Here is a 20,172-nt window from a genome sequence, read left to right as displayed (position 1 = left end):
CACAGTGCTGTTCATTGCTTCTCTAACTAGTGTTCCCTCTTGTTCTTCAAATTCAGCCTAAATGTAAGTCCATTCATGGTATTTTATTATATCTGAAACTGGCTTGGATGCCCTTACGCTCGCCTAGCATTCTGGTCATGCCTCTATTATAGCACTGATAAAAATATCATCATTGACCTGCATATTTATTACTTACTGGGAGCCTCTGGAAGTTTGGGACATTGTCTTACTCAACTTAGTATTCCTGGCATGCAGTAAGTACCTGGCTCATAATTGGCACTCAATAAATAATGAGTATGTGAATGAATTAATGAAATGTCCAAAGAAAGGAAATATTTTACGAGTACCTACATTGATTGTGAGTTGAGGAAAAACATAAATTCTATGGGGCCATCCAAAGGTAATCACTCAGAACCAATTGTTCAGTAGTGCCAAGGTATGACATATTTCATGGGAAGGGGCACTTGTAGTTGATGATTTCAAACAATGAGAACTTTATACTATATTTTGAAGGATTAAAAAAATAAAACAAGCTATCATCCAGGTGACACAGAGGCCATCCATTTTCTTAAGCAGTGTGTGTCCCTCCCCTTATTACTATTGCTTACAGCATCCAAGCTAGGCTCTTTCAACATGCAACTGATGTCCATGTGACCTTAGTCTATATATTCTTAGTTTACAAGATTCCCAACGGCCCATTTTACAAATTCAAGAAAAAGCCAAATCAAGACATGAGGGATTATTTTATAATGAGTACTACATAAAATGGAAGCTTTTCTTTGAAATAGAGTAATTATTATGAATGTCACAAATGCCCAGTTTTTCTAGTTGGATTCACATAAGCAGCAGCAAAAACAGGAAATTAATATTGAAGACTTGCAGGACAATAGAAAAGTGTTTAACAGGATCCCAAGTGGGGTAATTTGAGCTTTTCCATTATTATCTTCTATGTACCTACAAATCAGAACAGGAAAGGAATTCTTGAAAAAAAATTAACTAAGATGAAATAAGATATTGCATTCATCACTGAAATTCAACTATAAAGAGGTTAAAGCTGCCCTGTAAACTTCAGATAAAAGGCTCATAACTCATTTCCACTGGAGGGTAATAAGACAAGCTGTTCTTTCCATGAGTGGATTTTGTAAGAAAAACAAGCGTAGTCTTGTAAGAAGAAAACTGAAGGTGAGTAAAACATCTTCCCGCTACCCCTGAAAGGTGAACTATATAGTTCAAGTGATATGATATCACTGTTCTTTGATATTTTATAGTCAGTAGGGAGAAGTATTCCTTCTCAAGTCTTTAATATGTAAATATGCGATCTCTTTCATACTTTATGATTTCTTAAATTCCTTCTTTATGTCTAGTTTGCTTTATTTTTATGTACTTGTGTGTAGTATATATTATAAATACTGCTTAATTCTTGTGTTTTCTATCTGATTAATAATAGCTTTTATGTGCTTTTCTCTGTGGCCTCTGAATGGTTGCAAATTCATTTTACATTCATGAGCGCGTCACACTAAGAACAGAATAAGAGAGATTTTCCACTATAGATGATTTAAAGCTTTTAGGTTCAGTTAAAGCCTAAAACCAGAGAGAGGGAGACTGAATAAAATGCAATATGCTACTAAAGAGCTTCTAAAGAATATCCCAATCAGGGCATGTAATGAAATATAAGGGTGAAAAAAATAAAATATTTCATTTACCATATCATATTTGCTTTCTGAATATATCATTGCTCAGATATATCATAGCTTAGTTTAGTTAAGCCAAAAACCAATTAGTGACTCACATAAACCCTTTTAGACAAGAATAAAAGTCATAGTGCTCAACAGTATAGACTTATATCATTTTGATTTATGACATTTTTCATGTTAGACTAAGTGTTTTCTAAAGTCCTTTTATCTCTAAAAACATTTTCAAAAAAAGAGTAAATCGCAAAGAATAAACTAAATCTGGCATGTCAATAATGGAGCATTAAAAGAATAAATTGTACACCAAATTAAAGGATTAGGCAAATTTTATTTTGGTATTTAAATATATCCAAGATTCATAGTTCATTAGAATTACTAAAATTTCTACAGGTTAGTAATAACGGTATTAGTATTTTTTATTCATTCAACAAATGCCTCTTGAGTGCACAGGAATTAAAGTTTAAGCCACATAGTCACTTAGTCTCATTTCCAAAAGCTAATTAGTTCAGAATACAAGATTTAAAAAGTTAACAATAACTATTAGATAGTGTAGCTCAAAATACAAGGGTCAGTAAAATATGGCCCAGAGGCTAGCCAACTATTTTTGTAAATGCAATTTTATAAGAACACAGCCATACCCATTTGTTTAGCTATTATCTATGGCTGCTTTTATGTTACAAGAGCAGATGGGAGTATAGTGGCGAGTCTTTGTCCATCAACCCAAAATACTTATTATTTAGTCCCTTACAGGGCAGTTGGCTGACCCCTGGTGAAAAGAGTAACTCCCATTACAAGTTCAGACAAAATGAAAAGACAGTTCATAGAAGATTTACTTCTTCTTTACCAGGGAGGTATCATTTTAAGGTGAGCTTAGACTTATGGGTGAGAATTTTTACTAACAGAGTCACTGATAAGAGGAATATGGATAAAATATATTTTACATATTTAGAAAATATCAAGTTGTACATTTTGGTTAGATGATGTGCTGCAGGAAATAAATTGTAGTGCAAGTTACATACCTGGTACCCAGCTGATTCACACCAGTATGGCAATACCACTTGTTTAGTAGCCATGGCAACTTTTCTGATAGGTTATTATGAGTTCTTAATTATACTGAATATCATTGCTGGTAGTACATATCAAAACCTATGAGATGCAGCCAACAGAGAGTACTCACAAAACAAGTACAGCCTAAAATAAATTTATAATAAATCATACAAGGAAAGATATAACATTTATATCAGAAATCTAGAAAAAAAAAGCACATCAAAATAAATCTAAATTATGCTCATACATCGTGGGAAAGTAAATTGGTGGAGATTTATCAGTGATAGTGGCAGAGCAGAAGAGAATTCATTTATACTAGCCCACAAAAATGTAAATGTCCTTTTGACTCAGCAATTCTACTTCAAAAACTTGATTTCATGGGCATGTTTCTACACATGCAGCAAAAATATAGTGACCAGTGTGTTACTTCAGCATGTTTTTATTATCAAAATTGGAAACAATCTTAGTGTTCACTAAATTTAATGCCTAATAGAACATCATGACTCTAATCTACTATAAAGTCGAGAAAAGAATTATATAGATCTACATGGTCTCACAAAAATATATATAATTATAATTTCATTAACAAGTAAGTTATTGAGTAATATCTACAGTCTTACCACAGTTCTTTTTTTATTGTATTTCTATATATGTGTATAACTAAGTGTGTAAGTATGTGTGTTTGTGAGTGCATATATGCATGTGTGTGTGTGTGAGAGAGGGAGAAATAAGTATAATGAGAATGAGATTTAGAAGGATGTGCCATACTGTTAAGAGTGACTGAACCAAAGAATCCAGAATGGCCAAAGCAATTTTCAGCAAAAAGAACAAAGTTGGAGGCATTGCAACACTTGAGTTTAAAATATACTACAAGGCTATCGTAATCAAAACAGTACGTTTTTGACATAAAAACAGACATATAGAGCAAAGGGACAGAATCAAGAGTCCAGAAATAAATCTACTCATTTGTAGTGAATTGAGCTTCAACAAAGGTGCCAAGAACACCTAATGGAAAAAGAACACTCTTTCAATAAACTTATGCTGGGAAAAGTGGGTTTCCACAGGCACAAGAATGAAATTGGACCTTTATCACACAACATATATGCCAACCATCTCAAAATGAATTAAAAAATTAAGACCTGAAAACTGTAAAGCTATAGAAGAATATATAGAGGGGAAGCTTCTTGACCTTGCTGTGAACAATGATTTTTGGATATGATCCCAAAAGCACAGGCAACAAAAGCAAAAATAAAGAAATGGGATTGCATCCAACTAAACAAGTACCAGCAAAGAAAAGAAACCAACAGAGTGAGAAGACAACCTACAGAATGGGAGAAAAATTCAAAAACTATATGTAAAATAAGGGGTCAATAAGGAACTTGAACTGCTCAATAGCAAGAAAACTAGAAAGCTGATTTAAAAATAGGCAAAGGACCTGAATAGACATTTCTAAAAAGACATGTAAATGAACAAACAACAGATATATGAAATTACTTACTAATCATTAGAGAAATGCCAACGAGTAAGATACCACCTCACATTTGATGTTGGCTATTATCAAAAAGACAAAAGAAAGCAAGTGTTGGCAAGGATGTTGAAAGGGAACCCTCGTGTATCTTTGGTGGGAATGCAAATTGGTACAGCCACCATGGAAAACACTATGGAGGTTCCTCAAACAATAAACAATAGAAGTACAATAAGATTCAGCAATCCCACTTCCGGGACTGTATTTAAAAAAGTCAGTATCTTAATGATACTTCCATGTCTACTGCAGCACTATTTGCAATACCCAAGATATAGAAACAACCTTAAATGTCTATAGGAAGATGAATAGAGACAATCTGTGTATATACATACATACACAGTGAAAAATTATTCAGACTTAAAAAAGAAGGAAATTTTGTCATCTGCAATGACATGGATGAACCTGGAGGACATTATTAAGTGAAATAAGCCAGGCACAGAAAGATAAATACTCCATGATTTCACTTATACATGGAATCCAAAATGTTGAACCTGAAAGTAGAAAGTAGAATGGTGGTTTTAGGAGCTTGAGGGTAAAGGGCATAAGAGAATGTTGGTCAAAATCTATAAAGGTTTAACTATGCAAGATGAATAAGTTCTGTGGAGCTCATGTACAGCATTATGACTATAATTACATTGCACTATATACTTGAAATATTCTAAGAGAATAGATCTTAAATGTTCTTACCAAAAGCACAAAAATTATAACTATGTGATGTGAGGGATGTGTAAGTTCCTTGATTATGATAATCATTTTACAATGTATGTGTATATCAAAATATCATGTACTCTATATATAAATATTTTTGTCAATCATATATCAATAAAGCTGGAAAAGGTGATTAAACTTTGGGTAGTACAACTGGAATAAGAAGCATTTTTTAAAAATATTTTTTTTATTTATTTTTCAGAGAAGGTAAGGGAGGAAGAAAGGGAGAGAACCATCAATGTGTGAGAGAAACATTCATCAGTTGCCTCTCTCACATCCCCAGCTGGGGACCTGACCAGCAACCCAGACATGTGCCCTTACCAGGAATTGAAGCAGCAACCTTTCAGTTTTCAGGACAACACCGAACCCACTGAGCCACACCAATCAGGGCGAGTAAGGAGCATTTTGACATTTTACTCTACATATTTGTTTGGTTTCTTTTCAATCAGAATATTATTCTTTAGATAGATGGATGATAGATAGATAGATAAATAGATACAGAGATAGATAACACAATGACAAAATCTCTGAATATGAACCTCTCCTATTTCTCTAATATAAGACAATTAGATTAAAATTTATGAATCTTCAAGGTTATTGATACATATCATAATATTGCTTTTCAATGGTGTCAATAGAATCTAATTTATATGTTACATTTTTCAAGTTAAATTAAATTAGATTTTAGAAAGGGCTGTGATTAGACCAGAGATGGCCATGTTCTTAGGCCTAAAACTTCAGATTATAAACATTCTAACTCTATTCTTCTAACAGGAGGCATTTAGAATTTTCCCCAAACCTAGATTCTCCAATATCAAATCCAGATAGAGGAACCAATGTTCCTTTGGCATATTTCTTACTGATCTCACATGCCAGCTACTAAAGTCATCTTACCATGCAAAAGCACATGCCTTTTTGTGGCACTTTAGGAAATAACAACCCTATGTAAGAAGAAAAATACAATACAGGACATCGCTCATGTTTGATACAAGAAGTTAGCTTTTAAAATAATTTCTCCAGTTTATAAAACTCATTCTGAGATAAAACTTGAGACTTGAATTCAAAGCTGAGGCCCCTTGACAGGCCAGCTTGTCAGCAGGCTTTGTGCATGGTGTGCCTGGTGCCCTCCACTCATGAGCAGGGTGGGGGCGAAGTAGAACATAGTGTTCAAACACAGGGCATCTGTAACTAAGCCCAAATTAGGACCACGGCCTTCTGACTCTAAAGCAACAACTTTATCTTCAAAACCTCAGCCTGTACAGTAGTAGTAGAAATCATGGACTCTAGGGCCATGCTAACTTGATAAAACTCCCGAGTGCTAGCTTTGTGATCTTGGAAAATCTATTTAAATACTCTGTACCTCAACCTCTTCATTTGTAAAATGAGGACACTGACAGGATAGTAATCTCATGTCATATTTTTAAAATCTAATCTAAATATTCAATGCTATAAAACATGAGAAGGGATTAGTGTGCAATTAATGAAATGACCAGAAGTTAGCTAGCCAGCTGAGAGTTCCAAGGACCCTGAAGACAACTGCCAATCACAGTAGGTCCAATTTTTACGGGACAGCGTCACGGGGCTTTACCATAAGGTTACTACGAGGACAGAGTAAGTATGTAAAATACCTAGACCAGGGCTTGGCATGAAGTAGGTGGTACATATAATGCTAGCTATTGTCATTATGAATGCTTCTATCACTACCATAACCTCAACCAATGGCCACTGCATCATCACCATGTTCACAACCAAAGGAAGAGAATCTACCCATGACCAAGCAGCAAGAAGATGATAATAAGTAACAGCAAGGAGATTTTCACGTATTTGTTCAAGGGTTATCTTTTTAGGTTATACTGACTATCCTCTACTCATCTTGGATTCTTTTTGCCAAAAGCAGTCAACAAATAAACTTTGGGTGGGGAGAGAGCTAAGACTTGAGGCTGTCAGTCAAGAGAGAATCTCTGTAACAGACACTGGACTTACAATTTAGCATTCTGTCCATCTGTGTGCCATCACCTCCTTGGTATGCACTGCTTGCTTTGGCGATGAAAGCTGTCTTTTCTGTGGTCATGCTGTTTTAACAAAGTTTTGCCAACCTTAAGCTGTAGAATGTTATCCCTCAGAGGAAGTCTTAGGACTCCTGAGAGGAAGAAGTCCTCCTTTGTGGACAGCAATCTGAAAGGTGGTGGTGCATCACAGCACCCTTACTAATGCCATGGCATTTTACGTGACAGTGTGCAAGAAGACCCCCTCACCACAGAAACCAGTGACCTGCTCCTCAACCTTCCTTGTTCAAGGCAGGAATCCCAGTCTAGACTTTAGAAAAGCTGGCCATACACATAGCTTTTATGCCCATGGATATGAAAATGAGGCCTGGCAAATGCAGGTATGGTGGAATTAACTTCATTTCTCTAGCGGAGGCCATATGTTTCACAACATAAGGGCAGAGAGAGCAAGACAGGGATGAGGGCAATGAGGGTTCTTGCATGTTTCCCACCTCTTTCTGGCCGTGCACTAAACAAGACCAGATGTTTCAACAAAGAAATGAAACCGAAGTCACACTGCATTTGATTTGTGGGACCACCCTTACTTGAAACGCCAGTTCATCATTCCAAAGTTTGAAAAACGATGTGCATAACAAGCAAGATAAGAAATATGAACATTCCTTCAAAAAGGAATTAATTATGTGATCCACAGATGATAAGAAAATGCCTTCCAGGTCGACACTGAGCAATGCAGAAATGACTTGCTAAGGGGTTAGAACAAGAGTGGACTCTTATCCCTCTCATGCCTCCGTCCTGAACCAATGGGGCAGATGAAAATAACACGGTGGGGGTAGGGATGTTAAGAGAAAAAACAGAACTGAACCCACAGGATCCAGGAGAGGGGAGTGTGCAGATCAAAGGCAAGGAAGAGATCCTGGGATTATGTAAATGGTCTACAGTTTCCCAGGAAAAGCAGTTCGGCAAAAGGTCAATACAGGGAGTTACAGCACATGCATACTTAATTTATGGGAATTGAACTATGTGTTCATAGATGTGTGGGCAGGGAGAAAATTAAAAGAGGGAGAAGGGAAAAGAAAGGAGAGAAAGAGGTAGAGTGACAGATTAAGGAAATGAAATAGAGACTTACAGATACATAGGGAAAGAGAAAAGACACCCAGACACAAATACAGATAAAGAGACAGAAAGAAAACAGAAACAATAAAAACCAATTAGTGATTTAAATTTGTGGTCATGTACTATGACCACTACCATTCCACTAATGGATTTATAACAGAGGGTGAACTCTAGTCCTGAAATATTACTTTGCCTTCTCCTCGGTCATTCTTGATTCTCTTCTGTTTCTGTGTGAGTGTGCCTCTTGCCAAGTTGAGAGTAGTTCAAGTTTTAAAAATAGAGCATATAGTCCCCAAAAAACATGGCCTCTGAATACAACTTAATTACTTTATCTTAGGCTCAACCAAAGAAATAAAATGCTAGAGAAAAAAATAACTGGTTGTTTTAGACTTTAAATACCTGATAATTGTCTTATAATTTTGAGTATACGAATGGAGGGGCTATTCTGCACAGACTATGTGGTCACAAAGCTTGGGAAATGTTGGATTCACCCAATTTAAACTGGTTTTTTAACTTCAGATCTTCTCAAAGCCTTTAATATACTAATGGGCATTTGGTTCTCCATGATGTAGATGAACTACACAGCATTTCCCAAACTGACTTGTTTAGAGAGCCCTTTCTTCTAATGTGCACCTCACAGCACAAGTGAATTAGGAAGTGTACTCTAGGAATCTCTGATCCAATTCAAACCCTCATTTCCCCATTCTAATCTTCTGCTAGCCAAGTGTATATGCCATAAACAAGCAGATCTGCATAAATGTAAATTTCATTGCATTTTTCCCATGCTTATTACTCTATAGTGGCTTCCAATTGCCTACAATAGTAAATCTCACTTTCCCCAAACACCTCAATTAAATGGACACCCTAGAAACATATGCCATATTGATTCAGTGGCTTCATAAATCCCCTGTTACAATACCAACTTCTTTTGGGGATTTGTACATCATAAGAGGAGACACATATTTAGAATCTTAAGTATTCCTCAATCCAATCTGCAAGCAGAGCTCATCACATGCACCTCACCTGTCTGACCTGTGGCCTTCCTTCCTTGAAGCCTGCCTATGAAATATAAAGAAGTTTACAGAAACATATTAGATTCTTCAAAACCTAGACTGATCAGACACCTCAGTTTCAATTAACAGAAGAGCCATATTAGAGAACTGGAGAATTAGATTGTCCTTCCAGGGCTCTCTGGAGATAAAAAGAGACCCTACCAAATGCACTTCAAATCTGTTTGCACATAAAAGATAATGCTGAGCTCTGCTTATTAGCTCTGTTTATCAACCACTGCCATGCTCAGCAACACCATTAACCTACAGAATCAGGGATATGGTTTGAAAAGAAATGCCTATGGCTTAGACCACAGAAAAAGCAGCACTCAGGTGTGATAACCCAATGGCAATGTTGATATATAACATCAGACATAGATTTGGACTCACTGAGAGTTGCATTGTGCAAACTGAAAGTTTTTATGTTTTGTTCTGCTTTGCTTTATTATTACCTAATAACTGAAAAACTCGGTGGAGGTAAAACACTGGTTAATCTATGTAAAAAAGTAGACTAAACATGACCATCACAGCCATAAACATAAACAGGTATGCTAACTGCTGCTCCCCTAAGTGCCACCTGAGTGTAAATTTTTATCACATCAGTTTACCGCAAAAGTTCATCTTGAGTGATGTTTCCCTCCAACTTTAGCCAAATAACATGGAGGAAGGGAAAGGATAAGGATGACAACACCTGTGACTTTCCTTTGATTCACGTGCCTCAGGAAGAAAAAAAGTCTTTCCACAAAATAAACAAATATAGCTTAGTATTAAAATGCTCACACATAAGTACAGTTTCCGTTTCTCTCATTCTGAACCATGGTTGTAGAATTTCACTAAAATCATGGTTTTGTTACAAAAAAAAAAAAAAAAAGAAAGCTTAAAATCTTGGATTCGAAGTATTTAAGAATTTCAATGGGAAGGATTCAATTTTACTGCATGTGTTTCCTGTGCATTTAGTAATAGTTTAGTCTGTTTCAAATTCCTTAATTATATTGGAACTATACAGCATGAAGCTGTACTAGGGAAAAAAAAATTGCCTTTGCCTCTCCAGATATGACCTCTCCCAGGCCCCATGGCTCACTCGCAGAAGATGACCTACTTTATTGAGTTTAAAGGTCTCTGACATGATCTATTTCTACTTTATCCCAACATAAAATCTATCTTTGTCCTCAGCCACCCTTTCTTTCCGCCTTTCTTGGAGAAAGAAGTGATTATGGATTAAGTTTTCTAAGGCCAATTTTCCCACCTGTGTCCTTAATCGGTCACTATCCACTCCCCTGATCCCCAGATCCAGGATACAAGTTCAATGGCATACGGACCCGTCTTCTCACATCTCCAATTCTTCACGGCTACCTTGTCCATCGACTAAGACCACAAATATGCTAAAATATCTTAAACTCTTTGATATATAATACTACCAAATACTTCTCTTATTATGATATTTCATATTTTCTTTGCTATCATAATACTCATTTCTGTTTCTTCTATTTCTCTAATTTTTGTTTCTTCATTAACTGGCTCCTTAATATTCTATAGAATTGTGTCCTTCATTTTACTCTATTTCTACAATTTCCATTTTAATCTTGTTTATTCTAACAGCTATGCTGATTACTTCTAAACCTCAGTAAAATGATGACAACTATAGTATCTACTTCACAGGTTATTGCAGGAATTTAATGAGTCAGTACAATACAAACCTTCCAAAAGTGTTAGTTGTTGCTGTTATTGTTATTCTTAATATCATTAAATCTGATTGTTTATTCTAGATCTTTATTATAACCCTCAACACAAATTTCTAATATTTTCCAGTCTGATAGGACAACAAACACTTCCAAATTCACATTTCCAAAACTTAACTCATGGTCTGTACCCACATTTTGTTTTTTCATCTTATACTTCATCTCACAGGTGACAATATGCAATCTTCAGTGTCATTCCAGAATGAAGTATTTGACTCACCTTTGAAACATCTCTATCCATCACTGGCAGTAATCAAACTATTACCCAGTATCTACAATTGCTCTCTTTATAATACTTTGTCAATTTCAAAAGCCAGAAGTCCATGATCTCTTACTTGGGTTATTTCTATAACTTCTAACCTCACCTCTTGCTTCCAAGTCCTATCTTTAGCATCCCTATCCTAATCATACTACCATAAGTATTCAAAACTATTACCTGATAATATCATCCCACATTGAAAAAAAATAGAGCTCGTGATCTTAATGAAAAAATATAGCATCCCTACCATGACATTCAAGATTATCCTGATTTCTAACCAAACTTTATTTTCCAAATTGTTCTCCCTGTTCTCACCCACTATGCTCTATACCTCGTAACTGCATACTTTCCAACTCCAGATTTCTGGTCAGTCCAACCTTTTAGACACTGCTACAAAATTCTACACAATCTCCAAAATACATCTCAAATAACATATCCTCTCTGAAGTTTTCACCAGTGATTCTAGACTGACATAATCACTGAACTCTGGTCCTGGGAGGTTTTTCTACCTGCTACAGGACTAAACACATCTTATATCACATACTAGGCAAGTATGTTATTGTCTTAAATTCCTTCCTAAATTATATACTGATTCTTTTTTTTTTTTTTTTTTGCTTATTGGTTATTTTTATTTTGTGAGATTTTTAAACCAAGCCTTGGCCTATCTTATTAAAGAAAAATTCTGCATGGTTAAATTTTCACCAGCCTGTACGGGCATGCTTTTAAAGATATCAGAATCACCTGGATCAAAGATAGCCAGTGTGCATACTCTGAAGTATTTTCCACGTGCTGTGCCCAATTCAATATATTTGCCACTGTAGTGATGTACACCAGTCTTGGCCAAAATAGCACAGTTCTATTTCAGATTTCCTTAACATTGGACAGTCGTTGGCAAGGATGACTAGTTTCACTTTGCCTCGTCTGATCACGTTCATAGTCTTTTTGGACACCAGCACATATTTTCCACTTTTCATAACAAGTTGGAGCCTAGAGTTCATCAACTCCAGCAACTTTATTGTCCTCTGCAGCCACCATATTCCTGCCAAATGTGTGGGAGGCCCCCCGACCAAGATCATTCATCAAGACAGCCAGAGAGTAAGAAAGTTGTCTGCTTATTGATTTGAAAAGTAGCCTTTTTTTAGTATATTTTATTGATTATGCTATTACAGCTGTCCCAAATTTTCTCCCTTTGCACACCTCCGCCTGGTACCCCCTTCCCTCCAGCAATGCCCCCCTTAGTTCATGTCCAATGGTCATGCATATAAGTTCTTTGGCTTCTCTATTTCCTTTACTATTCTTAACATCCCCCTGTCTATTTTGTACCCTCCAATTATGTTTCTTAATCCCTTTACCTTTACTCCCATTCTCCCCCTTTGTCCTCCCACTAATAACCCTTCAAATGATCCCCATACTTATGATTCTGTTCCTATTCTGGTTGTTTGGTTAATTTGTTTTTGTTTTTGTTTTTCAGATTCAGTTGTTGATAGTTGTGAGTTTATTGTAATTTTACTGTTGGTAGTTTTTATCTTCTTTTTCTTAAATAAGTCCCTTTAACATTTCATGTAATTACGACTTGGTGATGATGAACTTCTTTAGCTTTACCCAGTTTGGGAAGCACTTTATCTGCCCTTCCAATCTGAATGATGGCTCTTCTGGATAGAGTAGTCTTGGTTGTAGGTTCTTGCTTTTCATTACTTCTTGCCTGTCCCTTCTTGCCTGCAAAGTTTCTTTTGAGAAATCAGCTGATAGCCTCATGGGAACTCCTTTGGAGATAATGCTCTGCTTCTCTCTTGCTGCTTTTAAGGTTCTCTCTTTATCTTTAATCTTTGGCATTTTAATTATTATTTGCCTTGGTGTGATCCTCTTTGGGTTCGACTTGTTTGGGACTCTCTATGCTTCCTGCACCTGTATGTCTATTTCCTTTGACAAATTAGGGGAGTTTTCTTTCATTATCTTTTCAAATAAATGTTACATTTCTTGTTCTTCCTCTTCTCCTTCTGACATCCCTATAATTCGGATGTTGGTACTTTTGGAGATGTTCCAGAGTCTTCTTATTCTCTCCTCATTTTTTTTTTTTTTTGAATTCTTGTTTCTTCATTCTGTATTGGTTGACTGTTTATTTCTTCCTTATGTTCCAAATCATTGATTTGAACTCCAGCTTCCTTCCCTTCACTATTGGCTCCCTGTGGATTTTTCTTTATTTCACTTTGTGTAGCCTTCATTTTTTCCCTTATGTGTTTGCTGTACAATGAGTTCTCTGAGCATTATTATCACCAGATAGTTTGGTTATCTCCATTTCACTTAGTTCTTTTTCTGGAGTTTTGATCTGTTCTTTCATTTGGGCCACATTTCTTTGTCTCATCAATTGGGTAGTCTCCCTATGTTTTTTTCTGTGTATTATGTAGAGCTGCATTGACTTCCTGTCTTGGGACACCTATTAGTTGTAAGGGATGGAACATTAGGTATTTGCCAGGGTGGAGCAACCCATTTTACCACTTTGTGGTGATGCATGTGGGGGAGGGGTCAGAGAGGGAACAATGCCACTTGCTCAACACTTGCCCCATTTTCAGTCACTTCATCCACTTTCTGTATGCAACTGACATCCCTCTAGCTGTTGCCCTGGTGGTGATTCCCATAGTGCGTGGTTTTATGTGCTTTCTGGGACTGTGGTGGCCCTCTAAATGGTCTCTCCTGAGAGACAGTCAGTTTCTTCTTCCACCCCAACCCCCACTGGTTTTTACAGTCAGAAGCTATGAGGCTTTATTTTCCTGTTGTTGGAACCCTGGGCTGCACAGTCTAGCCTGGAGCAGGGATCACTCCACAGGAGTCCTTCCTAACTGTTATCTGTCACATGTGAATGTGGGACTGCCTGTTCTACCTGGCCACCACCACCTTGCAGGTGCTACACCATGTCTTCTCTGCTCAGGCTTCCAGTCTCCACCCCTCCTACCCATATGGATGAATATTTCTTCTTTAATTCCCTGGTTGTCAAACTTCCACACACTTCAATTTTCTGGCAGTTCTGGTTGTTTTTTTTATTTTGAGGTTAGTTGTGATCTTTTTTATGGTTGTGCGAGGAGGCAAAGCTTATCTCACTATGCCTCCATTTTCTATACTGATTCTTATTTAGTAATTTGTCCACCTTATTCACCCAGTGTTAACTGAGTACTTTCTACATGTTAGACACAATGATGAAGTCTGAAAATGCAATGTGAAAATAACTCTGTCTCCTCCAATAAGCCAATGCTTCCAACCAGCAGAGTTCCTCTTGCAAGGCAAGTGCTAAATAAATATTTGCAGAACAATTTTTTTTCCTAAACTCTCTGGTGAAATAAAGGCACCATGAATTCAAATATTTCTCCAAATATCTATGACAAGCTAGAACTCAATGATGAGTTGAACTCAGCCTTTATCAGTTTTAAATATTCTTCTCAATTGCCAGAACATACCATCCAACAACTATTTTAAGAAGTTTTATACTACTTTACATGTTTACAAAAATACTATTACACAAATTTCTATATACAGGCTTATATTTTTGAAGCAGCAAAGAATCTGGCACATTTCAGTAAATTTAACTCTAAGGCAAAGAACAAATTGTAATTTCCTTGACTCATAAAATTTACATATTTATTAATTTAATGATTTATTCATTTTCTAATATTTATTCATCTAACAACATGTATTACATATGATATTAAATATCTTATATGAATAACAAAATTGTCCACCAACCAATAATTGCTTTATACTCTTATTCTGCACCCCCTCAAATCATAGACAAGCTATTAATTTACAAAGGCTTTTATTTTCTACACTGGTAGAATGAAACTGCCTTGGGGTTACTCTAATGAACATCTACCCTATAGATGTCATGTTCCCCTTCTTTTCTGTTTAAGTCCCACCACCAAGAGCAGGCACTGTTTACCTGTTTAGTACTCTCCATGGGGTTTCTAATCTGCTCTGCTCAGGCTTCAACTTTGCCCTGAACAACAAACATCACAGTCCCAAGGAAACACAAGCAAAGTACTGCAATGAGTCACCTAACTCCTCCTGGGTTTCCCTGCTGGTTCCCAGTACAATCCTGTCCTACAGAAAATCCCCTCTCCCAATACAGGCCCCACTTCTAGCCAGACAAGCATGAGAAGGGAGTAGGAGCCACTTTATAAATAGAGACTCAAATGCCTACTCATTGCAGCACCAACTATAAATGAATTCCTCAAAATAGGACTAACACACACATAATTGCTTATATGCAATGCAAAAACATATGCGCTGCAGAGAGCTCAACCTTTCTCTAATCCTCCACTACGATTTATTTCGATAAATCACAGTGCAATGGTTAGCGCTACAATAGGTCGTGGAATAGACACTAATGCAGATGGCGACATTTGGTAAGAGGAGTGGAGGAAGGACAGGATTTTTTAAGGCTGCCGGAGTTCAATGAATGAAATGGAAATAGTGGCAAAAGTAGCAGCTATTTTAAACAAGGTTGAAAAATGCAGAAGAAAATATATTTTTTAGAATATTGAGTTTCTTCTTAAGTGTGTTTTTCTTTTTACATTAACAGATTAAATTAAAATGTGGCTTTCTGTCTAGCAACAAGACACAATGACCTCGCTATGCACTGTAGAAGCTACAAAATGAGTAAAACTCAATGGAAGGACAGTGGAAATAATGAAAGGACAAGAGAAAGAGATCCATTTTTAATCTCTGAAGCTACAGTTATAGGAAATATGATACTAGCAGGACATGGAAGATGGAGATCGAGCTGGAAGACCTAAGAAAGGTTCCGAAGAATATAGCAAAAGCAAAGTCACGGATATAATAGGCCCTCAGCTGAAGGGGACCCTATGGTAAAGAAGTCTACATTGTTTCAAAGTTAACTACTGCTTCTTCTTTATGAAAACATGTACATCACATAGGTCTGGTTAAAGCTGAAATAAAAAAGGAAGGGAGGGGAGAACCTGAGGTTCTACTAGATTTCATCATAATAATATATATAATTTTAATATTATTATTATTCAACATTCATTAAATACTTACTCTATATGTGTTAAGGTTTCATGGCTGCAAATAACAGTAATTGATTCTTATTAAGCAGAGAGAAAAAAAATCTGGCTAGCTAAAGCAAAGGCAAATCTGAAGAAGCAGATGTTTGATAGGAACCAGAGAAGCTGTGGGAATCTAAGCTGAAGGAGTCAATAAATAGTCTCTTTCCAATGCTAAAGTTAACAGGAATAAATCAAGATACATCTTCTTAAAAAAGAACACTTGTTCTTCTTAGCTTGGGTCAAGAGTCTACCTACTGTCCATGTTCTTTGCCTTTGATAACCAATTGAACTAAAACCATATCCAACAGAAGCTTAGTCTCCTAGTGAAGAAACTGGATTACATTTTTGAAAACAAGGGAGAGTAGATGATGGACTAGTGAAATCAGATATCCATACCATGTGAATTTTAAAATAGAGATTTCAAACGGTCTAAGAGAAAAGAAAGAGAAGTGTCAAATAACACATGAGCACGAAAGTGTGTCCACATGTGTGTGTACCATTGCTTCTTCAGATGCTTTTAGAACAACTGAGGAACACTCCCTGGTCCGCTGAGGTTCATATCCATTCTGACTGCTCTGACTGCTGAGCTTTAGTGAGTTCAAAACTCTGGATCTATATGCTATTTTGATAACTTCCTTTGGGTGTTTTCAAAATCAAGAACAAAATTTCCCTAAACAATGCTCTGAAAAACTACTTTACTTGAAAAGAGAATATGGATAATTCACTGCAGCTACCATCAATCCAATCTTAGTAGAATGAAAAGTCAGAAACGCCTATAAGAATAAAAATGAACATTCTGTTTTGATTTTATGCTCAGGTAATCTGGTGTTGTCTCCTAATACACTAGGAGGATTCCAAGGTTGTGGCAGGCATAGCTAACGGTTATCAATGACATCTTAGCTAGCAGGGGTGGGTGAATCTGACCAATGTATCTGAGGTAAGGAAGTTCATTATTGTTGTCAAAGACAAAGATGATCTTGGCATATAATCTGGAACAGAAAGTGAAAGAATAGAGCAAGATACAAAAATAAACCTGAGGGGCAGGTAGGTACTTAACAAATCTTTGTTGAGCACCTACTAAGTACCAACCATTGTTCTAGGCTCTAGGGTTGGAGCAGAGAATGAGATAGACCAGACCCCTGTTCTTGTGGGATTATATTTTAATAGGGAATGCATTTAGTAAAAAAATAAAAAAATAAACAAGAAAAATATCTAGTAATAATAAGAGCTGTGTGCATTACAGGGCATTAAACTATGGTCAGCAATAGCAGTTGACTGGAGACTGCTTTAAAACTGGGCAGTCAGCAAAAGCATTTAAACTGGGATCTGAAAGACAAGAAGAAATTATTCATGCTAATATTGGGCAGGGTGAAGAGGAGAATTGAGGCAAAAAAACAGCTCTTGCCAAGGTCATGATATGTCGGAACTACGAAAAGAAGCCCATCGTGGCTGAAATATGAGAGGGTGAGGAAGAACATGGTAGGATATGAAGTCATAGAGTCAGGCAGGGGCTAGATATATGGTTGGTGATAAGGCTGGTTTCTAAAGGTCAGACTTAGATAATGGTTCTAGAAGCAGTCCCTAGGGTTATACATTAATTTGGTGGCAAGACCAAAGGACAGTTCAGTCCATGAAGAGCTGTATGTGGGTATTTGGGGAGTGGGACAAAGTAGGGCTCCGATCAATGGGCTGTAGCAATAGATTAGATTTCAGTTAGGAGGCAGAAGGCGGATATGAACGTTGTTAGGACCCAGGGCCTCCCCGTGAAACAGCCTTGAGCACAAGGAGGACAGTATGGCAGATGCCGTCACTGACTAGATCGTGAGCACAGGGGCTAAGGGAGAAGCATATGCTACAAAACCGAAGAGCAACGTGGATACCCAGGGGTGGCCTTGTGGGCAGTGAGGGGCACTGACAGTACTTGTGATCAGATCACCACATGCCATACTTGGGTGGGTGATTTACTTCTGGGGTCTTTCAGGCAGTGAGGTTGGAGCTGTACTAGCCTGCACACATGAGTCAAGACTGGGGCAGGGCTCCGTGTGCACGGTTGTGATCTCAGAGGATCCAACTGCAAAAAAGCTGAGAAGGTCGAGGCAGGGCTAAAAAGTAAGGAATCCAGATACATTCTAGGAATGCTTTTAAATTTATTTTTTCTTAGTTTTACCACCTATTCTAAATATCCTTCTTAAGAATAATTATCAATACTCAAGTATGTACCAAGGACTATATATCAGGAAAGGTGCATGTATTATTCCACATCGTTGTAATCAACTCTTGTAGAGCAGAAAAAAATGAAACCCAAAATAACAGTAAATGATTAGAATCAACATTTTATGATCACTTTTTCCCATTATAATTGATAATACATAAAAACAAATATTGAGTTTTTTATTTAAAAAAGGTTTTCTATTTCCCTTTATAAATTAATGAGTATTTGAATACATGTTTTCAAGTGTATGGTCCTCAGTCCAAAATCCACTCAACCTTATTTTATGCTCTGATGCACATTTTCCCTCTGATATATACTTAAGAATATGGTCATGTCAACAGGATTTATTCTTTGAGCTTTCTATCAAGAAATGTTCCCCTGTGCTAAAAGGTTAAAACGAGAAATTAAATGAAAGGGAAGTTCATTTTTAAAGTTAAGCAAACAGACAAGTTTTTTAATGCAGATATAGACTTCTTAAATTAAACTGAAGAAGGTGACTAGGGGTTCCAGTCTGATGGATTCTCACTCTGGCATTAGCCTCTGAACCCAACATTAAGCACCACACTTCAGAGGAAGATATCACAAAGTAGAAACACCTCCCCCCACCTCCCCCAGGCTGTGGAATATGAACGGTGAACTTAGCCTTTTGAGTTATGTTAGTTGCCAGGATCAATAGATAGTCAGATTGGAAGGGTATGGCCTCAACTTTACAATGAAAGGTCTGGCCTCCAAGACTTCAAATTTCCTTTCAGTTTTATAAAATTTTCTAGTTCTGTTTCCTAGTAAATGAACAACTGAATTGCAGGTAAATTTCTCAGAAAAACAGATGAATCTCCATTCAGGTGTGGCTGTTGGCTGTCTTGGTGGTCCATATCGTTTCCCTGCCTCTACAGATTCAAGAACTGGATTATTCAGCACACACCAAGATGATCAGAATCCTGGAGACGGACTCAACCTAAGCCAATTTACATGACACTAATATATATATAAGATGGCCAACTTATCTAAAGACGATAGACAACCTATGGTCAATTGTTCACATTTTACAGGAATGAAAACATAGGAAGTTTGCTAATAACATGCAATTAAAAAACAAAACAGGTTAATAGAAAGACAAAAGGAGTTTTTCCCCCAGATCAGGTAGAGGCATGATGAAGCACCCTAGTCACGTAGTAGTGACCCCTTCTCTGTTGGCAAGAATGTTTGATTTTCAGCATTCACAGTTCCTTCCTCTTGGACAGTACAGCCCACATATGATACATTCTTTCCCTGGATAGCTTGATGAATCACTGATTAAACTAGATAGTCATATGTCTTTAGAAAATATTGTTTGCTGGCATGTGCTGATAAATCAGTTAATTTTAAGTTTCATAGGAAAACTAATCTGTTTTTCTTTTTTGCCAAGCTCCTGGAGACAATGCACTGTGCCCCCCTTGAAGTCTCCCTCCAGCCATATCGTGAAAGTGTGCAGGTGCTAAGGTTAGGAAGGGTCAAGTCACAAAAACAATTTTAATTATTTAAGTGATAGCCAAATTGAAATCTGGATAAACGACTACTAAATAGTGTATAACAATAACCAGAAAGAGCCATCGTTAATAAATTTCAACAGAGTACTTGGTGATGTAGTTGGGCGGTTGGGCGTGTCTTTGTGAAAAGAAGCTCCGGAGAATGAAAACGGGCTTCCGCATAATGTTGCCTAGAACAACATTATTCATCCCATGGTGTGCAGACCAGCAGCATCAGCATCACTTCAGAGAACATGAGAAATA

At 36.9% G+C, this 20,172-nt stretch overlaps 1 protein-coding gene and 1 pseudogene across 2 annotated transcripts in view; both read right to left on the bottom strand.

The window, feature by feature from the left end:
• The window catches only part of RBMS3 (RNA binding motif single stranded interacting protein 3), a 611,777-nt gene that overhangs the window by 572,218 nt on the left and 19,387 nt on the right, over positions 1–20,172 (bottom strand). The gene's annotated exons all lie outside the window — the stretch shown is intronic.
• Positions 11,799–12,267, bottom strand: LOC150005209 (large ribosomal subunit protein eL30 pseudogene; annotated as a pseudogene).

This window comes from Furipterus horrens, unplaced genomic scaffold (genome assembly GCF_987537825.1).
Source record: "Furipterus horrens unplaced genomic scaffold, mFurHor1.1.pri manual_scaffold_7, whole genome shotgun sequence".
NCBI lineage: Eukaryota > Metazoa > Chordata > Mammalia > Chiroptera > Furipteridae > Furipterus > Furipterus horrens.
Note: the sequence above shows the minus strand (reverse complement) of the source record. Positions and strands in the feature narration are given on the sequence as shown.